General features: G+C 35.0%; 1 long non-coding RNA gene across 1 annotated transcript; it reads left to right on the top strand.

Moving 5' to 3' along the window:
* The first annotated feature begins 652 nt into the window (after positions 1-652).
* Positions 653-3,185, top strand: LOC133515856 (uncharacterized). Its single transcript, XR_009799098.1, has 2 exons — positions 653-1,066; positions 3,099-3,185. It is a non-coding gene; the product is annotated as an uncharacterized LOC133515856 (long non-coding RNA).
* The last annotated feature ends 5,244 nt before the right edge of the window (positions 3,186-8,429 follow it).

Below are 8,429 nucleotides of genomic sequence, written 5' to 3'. Positions count from 1 at the left end.
TTTCATCTTAGCAAGTTGCCAAATATCGATAAGGTAAGGTTAGAGCTATAGAGGTAAAGTCGAGGAAATATAAAAGTATGTTCCTGATTTAATTCTTAATACGTAAATTAAATCATCTCCTTTAAATTATTACAATCTTCTTTTATTCATGTGTTTTATTTAAAAAGTAAACGTAAGTTTTTTTTACGTCGGTGGAAAACAAGCATACGGCCTGCCTGATAGCAAGCAATCTCCTAAACCTATGTACGCCTGCAACTTCAGAGGAGTTACATGCGCGTTGCCAACCCTAAAACCACTCCCTCCCCTCGAGCTCTGGCAACCTTACTCACCGGCAGGAACACAACACTATGAGTAGGGTCTAGTGTTATTTGGCTGCGGTTTTCTGTAAGGTGGAGGTACTTCCCCAGTTGGGCTCTGCCCAACGCCTTACCGCCTTCTTTCGATCTGGAATGACATCCGCTGTGCTGCTGTGCCCTACCACACAAAGCGAGATGACATTCACAATGCCCATACCTCTCTTACGTAAGTTATTTAAATTAATCCAATCCTAGCACAATGGGCTTAAAATTAATAGTATACATATATAATTTATCCAACATGCTTGGAAATGTTCACCTTATTGTAGCAAAAATAGTACGGGAAGTTCTTCATTATGGTCATAATGAAATTAAAAAATTCAAACCATTATTCTCGTGTTTTAGTGGACGGGAAGTTTTATCTGGATTATAATATATTTCAACGTTTATGGCCAGTCGGAACATAATAACCTTATGTTATCAAATCTTATTACATTAAAAAATAACCAATGGCGAAAATAAAACAAAATAAAAAGAATTCAGAATTTTATTTACACACATACAGTTTGGGTTACAGGAACAAATTAACCCACCGAATTTACATTAACTTTCCCTTTTCAGTATACTACACGAAATCGCAACGCGGTAAAAAACTGATATACATCGACGGCTACACATACTACAGCTACCGCGTGACCGGCGCGAAGGAGCGATGGAAGTGCACCAACCACCGCTGCGGCGGGTTCATGACGATCATTGGGAGTCAAGTGGTAAAATTCGTGCCTAAACATACGCACGGCGCGAATGGTAATGTGAGGGGTGAAGTGTGGAAGGCTAATTTGCAATGGTCGAACACGTCGAAGTGAACATTGTGAATATGAATATGTACTTGAATATGATTTTCGGAGATGTGGAGAGTGGTGAAGCTCGTGCCCAAATGCACATGACATAAATATAAATTTGAGGAGTAAAGTGCATAAGGCTGATTTGCAATGGTCGAAGTGAAATTGTGCACATAATATATGAATCTTGAGTATGAAGTAGTATGTGCGACATTTTTTTATTACAATTTTTACTGTGATAAACTGCCAATAACAAATTTTATTTTTATTAACGGCTTTATTCCGAGGTCTTTGAATTGGTTAGTAAATTCACGTGTCATTATTTTTATGTCATTTATAGGTACTATAAGATATATCTCCAAGGTTAGGTAACCATGACCAGCGTGTATATTTTTGCAACTAATTGGTTTGATTTTGTCAACTGTGATACATCATTTAAAGTATTTGTCTGAAAGTATTTAAAGGAAATGCTTTCCATAGGTTTCGACTTCTTTGAGGGTGATTTTGTAGTCGGCTAACTAAAGCGGTAATAACTAAATGAAACCAGGTTCTTGTAGTAAAAATATAATTGTAAACATATGTACAATAAAATAAACGAATATCTGTCAGTACGCGAGTCTACTCTAAAACAATAAAATATCGTCACTGGCCTTAACGTTCTTGAATCTTCATCGAGCCAAACGATGAATCCCGGCAGCAGGTGCTACTGAGGGCTACGCGGGCCCACCAGGCGCAAGCAGTTGAAAACTTCAGCAGCGATTGCCAAGAAAATAAGTAGTCTTCAATTTTAAACGAGAAGAAAGGGCTGCAACAATCGTGCGTTATTAAATTTCGGGTCGGAACTCGGAACCTAACCCAAGCCTCATTCAGTTACAAGAACCAGTGACGTACAAATAAGACTTCGATTAGGTTAAAACACAAGCAAAACTTAAAACTATTAAACATATAGACAATCTTTACCTGCGTTAGGGGCAGCCTATTAAGTAAGAAATCTGTTTTATATAATAATATAGCGTTTAAGCTTGAATAACATTAGATAAATGTAATTTGAGTCGTGCGCTTCGCCTTCAAATTGTCGAGAAAATTACACCCGAAGAAAACAAAAGACGAGCGAAAAGGGCATATTTTTTTATTATTGGCCAGTGATGCGCGCGGTGACTGCACCATGCAGGTTTGCCATGTTACAATTTAAGTGTGCATTTTTTAATTCTAGTTTAGGATGCGTTTTCGAAAAGTAATATAAATTGTGTGTTTATAATGTTTAGGTGGCCAGTTTAAATATGATGTACCCTGCTAAGTATAAGTACCTAATAATAAAAACTGTTTTTTTAATAATTATTTTAATCGGTGTGTACATAGCCATACTACAGAAAACTTAACAATAGGAAACTTATATTATTTGTCTAAGTAGGTGCCTATTGCATTAAATTTTTTTAGTAACTGTGTTTATGATCCTCGTAGAAATTTATTGTAAGTGGACATGCCATGTATTTAAGTAATTTTTTTTTACCTATTTTTGCATATTTTTTTTACCTAAACCATATCGTAATAATTTAGCTTAGAGTGCTCACTCCATACATAGATGAAACCCCATCTAAAGCCCGACCAGAAATATACGATCATTGTCAAGACGACGCTGTTATTCTCATGTATAGGGTGACAGTTCAGTTTGGTATGAAAAATTTAGTTCTAATGAAATTCCGTAATATGGCGCGTGATCATATATCTGGTCAGGCTTATCTATAATAAGTTTTAAGCCAGCTTTTCGCCAACAACAACGTATTTGTAATAAGATTTAAGCTTAATAACAAACTATCAAATTTTGAACGACTTATGGATAATACGTTTTACTATTCCTCTCATACAACTTCAATTCAATGCAATTCAATGAGCCTTTATTTAATAATCTTATTAACTAGTTTTACAGCTAACACATACTAAACTAATGTTTATGTTGCAGATACGTCTGCGAGCGATACTCCAAATAAAATAAAATAAAGATAAAAAAAGACTGTAGATGAATTATATTAAAGAAGGTTTTTTTTAATCCTGATAACCATTTAATTACTTTAATACTCTAGATCCTGGGCATTAGCCTCTTAAAACACAGGTATTTTACAATCAAACTTTATCCACATATAATTGTATATTGCACTATGACGACATTTATTGAGTGATATATTGTTTACATTTTGATTTCTGAATCTTTGTTTTTACTTATTTTATAAAAGTAAGTCACACGTCACTAACATAATCTACAATATGTATTCCAGGTTTGACAGCACAATTCGTCAAAGGCCGAGGTGGAGCTCTAGTTCTAGTCATGGGGGGCTTCAGATTCCGGAAGAACTACGAGTCAAACCAACGGGTACGGTGGAGGTGTACAACGCACGCTAAATACAATTGCAAAGCGGTAGTTTATACAGAGGGGGCGAGGATATTCTCCTATAATATACAGCATACGTTTCCCTTGAAAGTGTTTAAGAACCAAGTAGGTACATATTAAACGTAAAATAGCAGGTGAACTCAACCAACGGGTGACGGGCAAGTACAACTGCAAGGCAGTTGTGTAATATGGGACGAAGATGTTCTCGTCTCACAGCCAAAATAATGTAAAATAGTCTAACGGGTGAGGTGAAAATGTACAACGCTCGCTTAATCCAATTCAGTAGTGCATAGTGAGTTACAGAGGGGATATTCCCTTTCATATATCTCAAACTGGTAAATGTTTAATCCTACTGAGTAACTTTTACTACGGGCCCAATCACGAAATAAAATTTGGCTTTTCATAAATTTTGGCTTGTTCGATGTTGAAATTTTCTATGGGAGAGTAATTTTTTTTACTCAGTATGACCAGTTTGAGTAAATGGTTTTAGTTAATAAACAAACGGAAAGTGTTCAAAAGCCAATTGGCACAAGAAACTACTTTCTTCTAATAATGTTAAATGTACTTGTAATTTACTTTAAATGTAATTTAATTTAACTTCTGATAATTTGTTATACATCCTAGTATATAATTGGGTAAAATGTTTATGTAGAACCGGCTCGGTGGGTCCCAAGATACAGGCTCAGCCTAGTTTGGGACACACAGGACAGCATTTGTGCAACTTTTACTATGTATTATTTTATGATAATAAATTATTCTTATTCTTATTCTATTCTTATTCTTCTTGTCAGTAATACAATAGTAGTGCAGTGCAGTGATGCTCGTGCAGTCTCAATTAGTATGTAGAATATAATATGTAATCTTTATGCGAGTTTCACGATGGGTGCGAAATACACGGATGCTCAGAGCAGTTTGAAAGATGAGCGCAGCCGAGCTGTCCGACCGCTCAAAAGGCACGCTACTTTCAACAGATACATAAATATTTTTCCCTGACTCGAAATGTATTGAACGATACAATTCTCACGATGTAAACAATTGGCAATAACATTGGTGTATTTATATAATTTGAGAATTATAACAATATTCTCCATAAACCTAAAAAAATACCCTTAGGCTTTGGTAGATAAATAAATCATGTGATTTTAAAGTAAATTGTAGTGCAATGAATAAAAGTAAAGTTTCTAGTCAGTATCTGTAATGTATACTTTAGAGTTTTATTTATGTCTAATATTTGTATTACGATTATAATCTTCTAGTCATTAGATTTTGTCATGTGCAATATACCTATATAATAAATGGACAATTGTACAACGCCGTTTTGTTTTAATTCAACATAAAAGGCAGTAATTATTTTTTATGTCCTATAATAATTTCTTCCTAGCCCTAACAACCACAAGCCTAAATTATCTAACTACTAAAATCTACATAATAGTAAGTAACGTATAAGTAACCGATAACCGTATATATTAGCCGTGCTAAATATCTATATAACTTTTTGACATAGAACGTCTTTACACACAACACGCACCACAAATGAACTCTACCTAAACCTGTACTTCTTTCCAGTATCCTTCGTGACGTCACAAAAAGGTAACAGAATGCTGAAGCTCAACGGATACACGTACTACAAGCATTCGGCGTCGTCGCGCCGTGACACGACCCGATGGGCGTGCTCGACCCACTACGCTAAGGGATGCAAAGCAAGAATCGTCATGGTGTATAACAACGTAGTGTCGGTTAGGGATGAACACACGCACCCGCCATGCGTGGTCAACCCGAGCATCAAGTATCCGTACTTGAATTAAGCTTCCAAGCGTCGAGTAGAATAGTAAAGGTGATGTTCAAATGGCAAGTAATGGAACGTCATAATCGCAACAGTAATGCGGTGGTGAAAGTCACTTATGTAATCCAGGAAATTGACAAATAAAGCGGCGGCAAGAACGACGCCGAAACAGAAATGCAGCTGCGGTTGACATCTGAACGTCACCTTTAGGATCTTTCTTCTTCTTTAGGGGTTTCACAATGTTCAAGTAAAGTCCTGAATAATTTGTAATCGGCAGATAATTTATTTGTTTATTAGCTATCTAATACTTTACTTGGACATTCTGAAACAGGCCCTTAGGAAACAGAATGGTACCGTGCGAGGAGATAATTGGCGATTCAAGTTGGTTTTATATTTATTATTTCCTGTATACGATATTGTTAGGACAGATAGTAGAGAGTTGTGATACTACATTAAAGCCCTATTTAGACTGACAAGAACTTGCATGCAATTTTCGGTACATTGCGGTATTTGGTCGATCGACTGAATTGCAATGTACTCATCGTATGTTGCAAGTCTTGCACTGTCTGAATGGGGCTTTAGATAAAGAAAAAATCGTCTTAGTAAAATATGTTTAAGACAGGGTAAATCTCTCGGATTTTCATAGAAGTTCATTTTACTCTCGTCTTAACTACTCGTAGAAGACAAAAAAGTTTATAAAAAATAAGACTACTTTTATTATAACATACGGAAAATATTTTAAATTTTGAATGGAATCACCCTAACCGGTTGTTAATTATTGTAATTAAATTATATTTGAATTGATTGGTTGTTAAATAATCGAATATTGATCGTTATTTAAGTATTTACTTTAAAAATAAAGATCTATTTAATGAAGCAACTACTTATAACTTACGATTACTAATTAAACTACAGTGACTTTAGGAACTTAGTTATAAAATAACAATTATTGTTTTTTACTTAAGTTTTAAGTAGTTTTGAGAATGTTTGAAAAAAAAAACAATTCATTTAAGAAACTGCGCATTTAAATGTACTTCATGTACTTGATTACATTTTAATTTATAATATTATAACTAAATATTTTGAAGCTATTTACTTACTTGTACGTAGATTTTAACATTTTGTAGTTTTAACCTAAAAGGTTTTTCTGTGATATATTACTTTCTTTTCAGTTAATAAATTTAGTCTTTAATTTTTGTATTATTTCAGCGTCTAAATAAGTCTTTCGTATACATATATAATCAAACCCCAAAACCATCTTGTGTATATACCGAGGTAGATCCGTAAGTTTTCTCAGATATGGCTCGTAAGCTAAATACAAAAACTTCCAAAAAAGCGATTGAGATTCTTATTAAGTATTCAGGTTTGGTAGATATGATATTCGAAGTAGTTTTTGTCTTTTAGCTTAATAAACAATTTAAATGATATATTAAAACTGGTTACTTACGTAATTTTTAAGTCGAAGATTGCTCGCCATGTTTTGCTCCATAAACTTCAACGATTTAAATGATGCTCGGAACTATTTCGAACGACTAAAGGCGACACGCAGCCCACAACTGAGGGCCTACCGCGAACCACGTTCGACGTGTTGCCTCTCTGTCGCACTTGTAAATTCGTGCGTAAGTGTGATAGGGAGGCAACACGTCGAACGTGGTTCGCGGTAGGCCCTCTGGTTCCAAGTGGCGAGGGACAGAAAGTGTTAGGTGGATTTGGAGTAGGCATATGTTCAGAAACGTGCAAACTAGACGCTGGAATCGATAGATAGAAGAGTGTCGGGAAAGAATTTAACAGATCCGTGGATATGGGTATATTGCTTAAGGCTCCTCCTTTAATCAAACCTAACCTTCTTCCAGAATACTCCGCAATGTTCAGTACATCAAGCAGAGGCCGGAAGATCCTTATAATAAACGGCTGCAAGTTCCGCATGAACAGCAACGAGGGTCCGAAGGTCAGGTGGAGGTGTTCCAGCCACGAGCGGCACGGCTGCAGGGCGTTGGTGCATACTATCGGTGACACGATAGTGTATTACAGGAATGAGCATAATACGTTTCCGATAGAATTCTCTGGTTGAAGGTTTTCTGGAAGAGATCGCTTTTTATACTTCTCGTCAAATGATGATGACAGTTAATTTTTTATGTGGGATAGCTGTCAAGTTAAATGCGTGTAGACATATTTTGTGAGTTTAGCACAGTAATTAATTTAGAAATGTCACATGAAGTAGGCAATAATACCTACTTAATATGGTAAAACATATTTAATTTATTATTTTTTTAACTAAGCCCAACAAAAAGAGGCTTGAATCATTTGTCATAGGGACCATCATTCGACACGACAGGTATAATATTATACAGAGGGTCACTGTCACACTTACGTACGAATTTATAAGTGCGACAGAGAGGTAACACATCGAACGTAGTTCGCGGTAGGCCTTCTTGTATACGTGATGAGCATGTTTGTGCTAATTCGGGGCACGTTTTAGGGATTTGATGTCGATAAATAAGATGTCGATATAATGTTTATACAGTATGTGGTCATTGAAAACTCTCGATTAGTATAAAGAGGTTCAATATCATGTCTGATATCCAGCCTTTTAAGATAATAAAAGTTTACCGATGTAACTTCAATCAAAATAACCATACGAAGAAATCGATTTCAAAATAAAAAGAATAATACACGTATTTATTTGTTTATTTAAAAAATTATGTGGAAATAACATCTCTAGATGTATTTTTTTGTCGATAAAATATTTAGCTACATAATTTTAGTATTGGTGCCTATTTTAGTATGGTGATGAGGGCGCTTGTTGTCAGTCTCTTAATTTTTGTTTTCTACTGTTGTCCTCTGGTTGAGATTGCCAGTCTTAAAACTTTATACATCTATATTTTTAAAATAGTAATTGTTTTCTAATTATTGTTATTTGTAACACAAAAATTAAATCAAACTTTTTAATATAGGTGTGGAAAAAAGTCTGTATCTTGTGTTACAAGATTGAAGCTTTTATGATGGAATTTAGTGGCTTTCTTATAAGTTACCGAACCGTATTGTTAAAATTTTCATTGAAATGTTATTTATTCATTTGGGTTGTGTGTTGATAAGTAAAACCATAAGTATATCTTAGACTC

This window comes from Cydia pomonella, chromosome 3, assembly GCF_033807575.1.
Source record: "Cydia pomonella isolate Wapato2018A chromosome 3, ilCydPomo1, whole genome shotgun sequence".
NCBI classification, from domain to species: domain Eukaryota; kingdom Metazoa; phylum Arthropoda; class Insecta; order Lepidoptera; family Tortricidae; genus Cydia; species Cydia pomonella.
The sequence above is the reverse complement of the archived record's forward strand: the minus strand, read 5'-3'. Positions and strand labels throughout refer to the sequence as shown.